Source organism: Alnus glutinosa, chromosome 1 (genome assembly GCF_958979055.1).
Source record: "Alnus glutinosa chromosome 1, dhAlnGlut1.1, whole genome shotgun sequence".
Lineage (NCBI taxonomy): Eukaryota > Viridiplantae > Streptophyta > Magnoliopsida > Fagales > Betulaceae > Alnus > Alnus glutinosa.
The window spans coordinates 6,130,154-6,140,377 of NC_084886.1; positions in this window are offsets into that span (position 1 = coordinate 6,130,154).

Genomic DNA, 10,224 nt, shown 5'->3' on the forward strand with positions numbered 1-10,224 from the left:
AGTAAGAAAATCAGGGATGGAATTGTTAATTCCTTGAATATATTCAATATCAAAATAAAAAACACTTGAAATTGCTTGCCATCGAGCAAATATTTGTTTTGAAGCAATATTTTCAATATCTTTTTTCAAAACGTATTTGCAGATTTGCAATCAATTCTTAACAAATTTTTTTGATTTAATAAATCAGATTGGAACTTTGTAATGCAAAGAACAACAGAAATGATTTCCTTTTTAATAGTACTATAGTTCTTTTGTGCATTATTCCAGGACCCGGAATGGAATCGAACAATTTGTTTGGATGATCCTGGTGAAACAATCTGTTTCAGAATTCCTCCATAACCAATGTCGGAGGCATCAGTTTCAACAATTTTGAAAGCAGTACAATGGGAATTCCCAAACAAGGAAGAGATCTAACATGAGTTTTAATCTCTTTAACGAGTGAAGTATGGACTTCTGTCCAAGGAGGAGGATTGTTTTGTAACCTATCAAGCAGAGGTTTGCAATACTTTCTCAAATCTTTGTAGAAGTCAGCAATGTAATTCAACGATCCAATAAATCTTTGAAGTTGATTTTTATCAGTGATAACATCTGGGAATTTGCTAGCAAATTCAATAGCTCGATCAATGGGACGGATTTGTCCTTCGGAAATGTCAAAACTAAGGAATCGAATCTTGGTTTGAAATAATTTAATTTTCTTTGCAGAAAAAACAAGTCCATTAGTTTTGATGATTTCTAGAAACAATTTCAAATTTTTCCAGTGTTCATCAATGGATTTAGAATAGACGAGGACATCATCAATGTAAAAATTGGCAAAATGACTAAAGGGGTTGAGAATGTCGTTCATGATCCTTTGGAACTCACTAGGGGCATTCTTAAGACCAAAAGGCATAACATTTCATTCATAATGTCCGAAGGGTGTGGTAAAGGTAGTCTTATACCTATCTCTATCAGCAATCTGAATCTGCCAAAATCCAGATTTCATATCAAACTTAGAGAAAACGAGGGCTTCACTAAGGCGGTTGACTAGGTCTTTCCTATTAGGAATGGGGTACCTAATCCACTCTAAAACATCATTCAAAGGTTTGTAATTTATTACCAACCTAGGAGAACCTCTTTCAAGTTCAGCATTTTTCATAACATAAAAGGCAGCACAAGACTAAGGGGACTTGCTTTTGCAAATAATGTTTTTCGCAAGTAAGTCAGCAATTTCCTTTTGGCAGAAATCTAAAGTTTCGGCATTCATTTGAATGTGCCTAGCTTTAGTAGGAATTTTCCTTTCGGAGAAATCCTTAATATAAGGTAAAGCAACAATGTGCTTCTTCCGGTGCCAAAAAGCATTGGGTAGATCTGAACAAACAATATCAACAAGTTTGTTATTGAAAGCAGCAATCTTGGATTGCAATAGTTTGTCAGAGAGTTGTTGGGCAATTCTCTTGTACTTGAGTTTGTGTTTTAAGGAATTCAAGTGTTTGGTTTTAGCAGTGACTAAATTGAGCCGATCTAGCTCAATATCTAGTCTGGAAGCAAAAACAAACTTTACTTCTGTTCCTATTTTAACAGTTGTTATTCCAGATTCATCAATAGAAGAGATTGGGTAAAGTAAATAAATGAAAGGGTTTCCTAAAATTACTTTATCACTCTTCATGTTTTTAACAAGTACAGAAGGAATGGGGAAACAAACATCATTCTGGCAAACATAAGCTTTACTAATCTCATATTTAATATGAAGAGAATCTCCACTGGCAGAGTTTAGTCTTTCAGTAGATTTCTCAAAGTATTTACTAGGAATTAATCCATCCTGGATACAATTTATATCCGATCCGGAATCAATCAAAGCAATAGCATCAAAAGAATAATCTTCTGCAACAATAACAATAATCTTTGCATACCATTTGGGAGGTATGAAACTTTTAACAAGTTTAACAAATTTCAAAGTACTACTGGAACAGACAGTTGCGTTGCTGGATTCAGGATCATTAGAATGCTCATGTTGGTTACCAATAATTTCTTCAACCTTTAAATCTTCATTATTATCTTGGAACTCTTTATGAAGATTTGTGATTAATAATTGACTTTTTAAGTCTTGATTATTAAGTTTAATATTATGCATGTCATTTTTCAAATCAACAATTTCTTTCTTGATAGTTCCTATCTCATGCTGCAAGTCTGAGATAGTAATAACTTTGAATTTTTGTTTTGAAAATCTTTCCAAAGTTTCATCAAGAGAGATTTTGGGCTTAATAGATTTTCTAAAATCATGCTTCATTGTTTTCTTGAGTTTTTTAAGATATTCATCTTTCAACTCATCATTTTTAATTTTTGAAATCAAAGTAATTAGTAAATTTTCTTGCTCTTCTTCTATAGAAGTAACATTTCAAAATTTACTATCACAACAGGATTTATTGCAACCAATTTTGAAAACATTTTTATTAGATGATTCGCTGATAGAATGATAGCAAGAATCATCAGAAGTAACTTCATCAATGTAGGATGGATCAGAATCGGAACAATCTTGGGATTGTAAAATCCTGAAGAGATCATTCTTTTCTTCTTCATCAATGTTTAAAGAATTAATTTTATTCTTTAATTTATTAGGTGGATTTGGACACTTATCTGCACAATGTCCATTTTTACCACAATTAAAACATCTTCCTTTAGAAGGTTTAATAGTTTTAGAACGCTTATGCTTTCTAAGGATTTTATTAGGCCTTTCAGGCTTAACAATTCGTCTTTTAGTATGACGGTACCTTTTAGTGAACTTATCAGGTTTCTTCCTATGTCTCCTACTAGGAGCAATGGGAGGCAAACCAAATTGTTCACAGAAATTGCCCATTTCATACTTAGCTTTCTTAACATTTTTTAATTGTTGTCTTATCATTTTCTGATCGACACACATTTTAATGCCAAGTTTTTTAATAATTAAAAACAAATCACCATAGGTTAAGTTTTCATAATCAATGGTTCCCGTAGTGGGATTAACAAGTTCATCTTTTACTTTGTGAGCAAATAATGAAGGTAATCCATCAATGAATTTTTCTTTCCAATAGGACTTAAAACTATCAATTCTAAGCATAACACGAGAAATAAAAACATCTTGATACCATCTATAATTAGACATAGTAGGACATCTAAGATTATTCAAATAATTAGAAATACGGGAAGTAATATTGGATGGAGTCCCAACAAAGTGTTTGACGATGGTGTATATCAAGGTATTGACACCATCTGGCAATTGCTTGCCATCAGTGAGGACGGGAGTCCCGTCATCATTGGTTTTAACAGCGGTTTGAATCCGGGTTTTAGCATCTTGAGTAAGATGCTTGTCCCACCAAGCATTGAGGGTACCGAAAAAACCAGTGGTTAATAATTCAACAATATCATAATCAGAAATGTCATGGTTAGTCATATAAGCATTAGCAACCATAGACACGATTCATCTTATTAAGGATCTCTTGTTCAGACAAACCATCAATATTCCACTCATACAATTTATCAGCAAAAACAGAAAACTGGTTTTGTAAAACCCTTTCTTCATACTGCAGATCAGGGGGAGTGGGTTTATTATACCAATTCTTGGTAAGGTTAAAAGGTTTGGATTTGAAAATTCTTTGGAGTTTTGGAGAAATATCTGTTTTTCCAAAATTTTCTTCAAGAATTTTAATGTCTTCATCAGTGGATGAGTCAGATTCAGAAGAACTGGATTCCTCAGAATTTTTAGACTCATTTTCAGAATGCTTGAAAACATTTAAAACATTTTTGCCTTTGTCATGGTTAATGGCACATGCTTTGTTAACATTGGAAGAAATATTTGAAGAACTTGCTTCAGGGACTGGGGCAGTCTCTCGAGCAGCCTTGCGAAGGCTTATCTATAAAAGCATTTCTTCAATTTTTTTCAAATTCTTTTGGCTATTAGTTTTTAAACTAATTCCTTTCCTTTCTTCTGGTAAAGAAATCAAAGGTTTTTCAACATCTTTCTTGAGAGCCAAAGGAATAGGTTTTTCAATAATTTTAATAGAAGAAGAATCAATCTTTTCTTCAATACGATCAAGTTGTTGACCAATAATGTGAAGAGATTGATTAGCAAAATTGTTTTGTTCAATAATCTTCCGGGTCTTAGAATGAGTGGTGTCATTCTTAGAGGTTTTATAAGGAGAAGCAATGACAATAGTGTCATCTTTTCCTTTTACTCAGAGAGTCTCAACAGGAGGATGAGAGGCTTTGACAACAGTGTTGTCTTCGGCCAAAACAAAAGGTTTTTTAACAACATTTAAAACACCAGGTTTAACCTTTTGAAGAAAGTCGAAAAACAGAGTATGTTTCTGCTCTTCAAACATCTTTTCCACCCACTGAAGTTTGAACAAATCTTGTTCCTTTTGAGAAAAAGATTTAAAATAAATTATCATTTTCTGGCGGTTTTCTTTAGATCGAAAGTATTTTTCTAAAGAAGGCCAGTCAAGATCATTAAAACCAATTTTCTTAGGTTCAGCAAAAGTAATAGCATTGCAATGGTGAAAAACAGGCTCAGGCATAGGAGCATTTAAATCAGAAGCAGAGGGGGAAACATCACCTTCTTCAGCTTGTGAAGCTTGTGAAGAGGCTGCCGATTGCTTAGCAGAATAGAAGGCTGAACAAACTTGGGAACTAGTAGCAACTCCTTTTAGTTTGTAATCAGCAAAAATAGAATCAGCCAAAAAGTTTTCAATATCTTTATCTCTTTTTTGAAAACCTTCAGTAGTAGTTGAATCAGCAAAATAATTTCTTCTTTGATTAGTAGAGAAGGAATTTCTTCCTTCATTAATGGATAAGGGTCTTTCAACCCTTGAAAGGTTCAGGTTGGCGAAACTAATTTTGACAGATCCATCAAGGTATTGTTGGATGTAGTCAACATTAGTGTCGTCTTGAGAAACCTTAGATGGTTGAGAAACATTCTCAATTAGCCATTCATTGGGGAGTGTGATCTTAGTCCATTTCATCATCCGAGGGATTCGGATGTTAGCATCTCGGGTGGAACTCTGAATTAACAGAGTGGATTCTCCCGAGTTTTTAATAATAGCTAGAAGATTCAAGTTGGTTTTTAACAATTTGTAATAAATGCGGTAGATAATAATCAGAGGTTGACTAGCAATTAACATGTCATAACCAGAAGTTAAAACATTCAAAGTTAATGCTTTGGAAATATTAACATCACTCAAAGATAAAGTAATGTTAGGAAAAGTATCAAAATAAACAGGACCATTGTACAAAGACGTATGGACCATGCCAAGAGTGCTAGTTCTGAAATCAATAAACTTAGCATCACGAAGGCACATTAACACAGAAGCATCAATACCGATTCGCGTTAATGGTTTAACGGCAACTTGGACAGCTCCAATATGCAAGAACTTAAAACCTTTAGCAAGAGATTGGTTGACAAATCTCTTGTTAAATAGTTCAAAATCCTCATTCCTGTTTGAAATAGGAATGGTTTGTTCAACAGTTTTAATAGCATATTCAGATCTGAAAGAGCTTTTAAATCAAGAAGTTTTGTAAACTTCTTTATGAGGGAGTCTTGGAATACTCCAATTTTTGAAATCAAAAGAGGAATCATCATCAACAGAATAATGTTCAGAATTACACACATTACCAGGAGGATTAATAGAGGACCTAAAGCTAACTGAAGAGTTAGACCTCCACATTTTGGAAATCAAATCAAACAAATATTAAAACAAACATGATCAACAAAGCTTTTAACTTTAGTTGGCTATTTCACGACACACACACAAATCAAACAAAAATTAAAACAAACATGATCAACAAAGCTTTTAACCTTAGTTGGCTATTTCACGACACACACACTTGAAATATTTATTCTGTAAAAATATAATATTATGTCATTTCGCTATATGATAAGACACAACGATCGAGAAGTATAAATTTCTTTAAAATCGTAACTTTATTGGTACCATACATACATCAGCATATCAACCGATGGGTGGCTTACAGCTCCATAAACAATTAATGAGACAAGTGAACCCACAATAATATGATGTTGCACTTGGAGCCAATCACAGGGTGCCATATCATTGAAATTTCCGACAATAGGACTTCAATGCCACGTAATGTCGTAATCTCCATACGAAGAGCATAAGCAGCCCGGCCGACGCTGTTTGCCCTCCGTCTATACGTGTAAATGTAGGAAGGACCGAGTCTCTGTTGAAAAATGTTACAAGTATAAATGATTAATATATTATATATAGTCGGCGTAATATTACTTTTTGGTGTAGCCCCAATGACGGAGAAGGGCCGGGCCATGCCCCTCAACTCTTAAGAAAAAAAGAATAATTAAGGTAAAAAAAAATTAAGGTTTCTTTTTTTACTATTGCACCTAGCAAAAAATGTTTTTGGCCCCTTGAACCATTTTCTTTTATTATCTCTTCAACTGGTTTTATCTCATTTAGAACAGTAGCTTTATTATCAGAACTTTTTCCTTTAATATTTTATGGGTAGCAACGGACATGTCTGAGAATGTAACAATGAAATAAACTTTATAAAATTGTAGAGGCTTTGTTCAAAGTAAATGAAAAGGGTTTAGTAAAGCAGTGCATTGGAAGAAGACATGCGTAGATTTGAAGAGTCACATGCCTGATAAAGCTCGATTTCCTAAAGATGTGTGGCAAAAATAACGTAAAATGGGCAAAAATAGCTAGATATGCGTTTCATTTGTTTTGCATTGCGTTTAGCAGAATGCATATATTTTGTGTAGAATATAGTGTGTTTTATATAATAATTAGTGTGCTATTGTGTTAGTTAGAGTGGGCTGTTCTAACAAAAATAGCAAGAGAATGTTAACTTCAAGAGTCATGTCATTTAGGTAAAGCCTTGCGAGAAGGCCGAGAAGCACACAATTCATCAAACTTGAAATTTCTCAATTTCAATACAGAAACTGAGACATTTTTTATTTTCTGAATTTTTGGACAACGGTTTTCTTTACTTTTTTTTTTTAAAGCCCCTTCTGTCCGGTCATGGCAGAAAACATGGGTTTTTTGCCCACCAATAACCAGTCGACACGTCAGCTAAAAACAATAAAAACCAAAAAACTGAAATGCTGCAGATGTACTGAATCGGTTACTCCCTTCTCTTCGTTCTTTCTTCTTCTGTTCTTTTTCTTTCCTTTCACCGGGACACGGTGAGGCAAAGGGAGAGAGTGGGGGAGATCGGGAGAGTGAGATCGGGGGAGAGAGTGAAACAGAGAGAGAGAGATGCTGTCGGAGAGAGAAAGAGAGATGCTGAGATTCGATCGACGATGGGCCAACACCGGAGGAGCACCCCGCTCCACAGGAACTGTCAGACCGTCCCTGCCTCTTCGGAAGTCGGTTTTGGCCACCAAAAATCACACCTCCGGCCACCGGTCGACGACCCATAATCGGATCCTCTCTCTGTTCGTCTCTCCCTCTCTCCGACAACATCTCTCTCTCTCTCTCTCTCTCTCTCTCTCTCTCTCTCTCTCTCCCCCCTCGAACCCATTCAACGCATCTCCACCGAAAATCGCACCTCCGGCCAACGGTCGACGACCCATAACCGGACGTTGCCTCCTGCTCCTCCGGCGCTGGCCCACCGTAGATCGGATCCTCTCTCTCTCTCTCTCTCGGCATCTCTCTTTCTCTCTCCGACAGCATCTCTCTCTGTTTCACTCTCTCGACTGATCTCACTCTCCCGATCTCCCCCCCTCGAACCCATTCAGCGCATCTCCGGCGTTCTCAGCTCCAATCGGCGCCAACCCCGCTCCACAGGAACTGTCGGACCGTCCCTGCCTCGTCGGACTTTGCAGACTGAGCAGTAATGGGAGCTTTGCTTGTCGATTGATTTGAGAAAGGGAGGTTTTGCTCGTGTGTGTTCTTCATAGTTTCATTTGGTGTAATATGCTGATGTGTTTGTTTTCTATTAGAGGGCATAAAGGGCTTGGTTTCTGCCAAGTCCGAACTGAAATTATTCCTTTTTATTTTTACTTACGGAGAGTTATTCAAAAGGCCGGCCTACTTCTACTTCATCACCAAAATTTATTTGTTTGTAATATTTTATTTTGCTAGGCACAACTGCGTGCCTCGACATCGAAATACTCGATCTAGTGGCCCATGCATAAACGGACGTACCCCACAAATTAGTATCGGATATGATGTCCCGAAGGACACCCCACAAATTAGTAGGCAACAACGTACGTACCTTAATTTGCCAAGATTGACCACATGCAATTAACCATTGCCCCCACGTGGACATCCCTTACGTACGCGTCCCGATATGAATGTCAACCCCACAATGCACGTTCTTTTGTTTGTACTATGTATAGAAACTTCTTTATTTGTGTTTTTTACATCACTGAACTTCGATGGGAAAAACATTATTATAATTAATATACCGGCCAACTTTCCTCAGGCTCAAGGTACGTAATTAATTAACAACGTGCATATATGGATGGAAGTCCACGTACTGTTATTTTCACATAGGCTAGGGAATTAAATGATTATGATGTACTGTCCCCTTCATGAGAAATCATGTTAAAATAAAATAAAAAAGAGCAGTTTTAATTAATGCTCTATTCAATATTCATGAACATTTTATTTTGGGACCCGCTTCCCAACTGCCAAAGGGAGTGATATGAATCGCCTATATTATTAATTATAGGCATTTTTTATTTATTTATTTATTTATCTCAAAATATTGGAAAGCCATGCACGTAAAATTCACTTCATTCATGACAAGTACCGGAGCACAACGCACTACATTTGCCTCCCCCAACAACCATGCATTGATATGTTTGGTGCTGGATAGAGTATATATTTAATTGTTTAAATGGTTATAGCTAGTGATTTTCAACTTATCCCGCGCTTAGTAGCTAGTTAATACTTAATAGGAAGAAGTTGTTCCTTCACTTCACCCCTTAAAAAAACAGATTTGAAAGGATGAGGGAGCATATCTGCTCTATCCTTATCTCCCTTTCACTTTCTATTCCATGCTCTTACCCTCCTCCTCCCATTCTGGTTTTTTCTTTTGTTTGTTGGTGTTCTTTGACCAGATCAATAATTTTGGCCTCTCTGTTATGCATCCGTCCATCTATCTTTGTGTTGTACCGTTCATCTTCTCACTGGCTGCCGTAGCTGTTTGTTAGTTGTGTTTTTGCTTTGAATAAAGTTTTTTCTCTCTTTAGATCTGCCCTCATGAGCAATCTATGAGATGAATGTTATTTAGGTATAAGGGGTTATATCTCACGACTAGTTTAAATAATTTTTTTTAGAATATTTGGCTACTATTGTCTTAGATCTAGTATGCTCAGAGCAAATCTGATCTTTAACCATTTTTGTATATGGGTTAACGGAAGATGAAAGTCATAGATAACACTTTATTGTAAGAATTTTGTTTGTATTTATGACTATGTAACCTCATAGCATGTGACTCTGATTTTGCAGAGCTTTATACTTTGTGATATAAGAGTTTTATACTCGTGATCTTTGATCAATAAAATACTCACATATTTCATTTAAAAAAGTAACTAGTTAATGAAGTATATATTAATGAGAAAACTTCACTTATAAATCCTCATCTTTCATAATTTTTGCAATTAAGTACTCAAACTTTAAAAAGTGTCAGTTTATGGTATCCATCTTTCAATTTTATCCAATTTCAACAATTCGTTAGAATTTTTTCGTTAAATCTTGTCAAAATTCTCAAAATACCCCTGTTTTTTTTTTTTTTTTTTTTTTTTTTTTCTGAAAAAAATATATAAAATTTTCAAAGATTCAGGTATGGGTATTTTTACAAATTCTGTTAAAATTCTAACAAACTCCTAAATCCTTGCATTTTTTTTCCTAAAAAAATAGAGGAATATTTTAGAAATTTTGACAAGATTTAATGAAAAATTCTAACAAATGGTTGAAATTAAAAAAAAAAAAAATTGAAAGATATATACCCTCACTTGACAATTTTTAATGGAAAACATTGCTTTTACGATATATTGGTTCTATTTCCACTTCAATTTCAATTTCTTTAAATAAAATAGAATAAAATATAAATCCATTTTCTCTCATAATTTTTCAAATGTAAAATCAGAAATTTTAATTTTTTTTCAAACAAAATCGATGGTATTTGCAAAATCACAAAAGAATGGGTAGTTGTTGAGTTTGACATGACCGAGAAAAATTGGAGATGGATTCGGCAGGAATTAGAGGTTCTAAATTCTAATTTTTTTCAGTT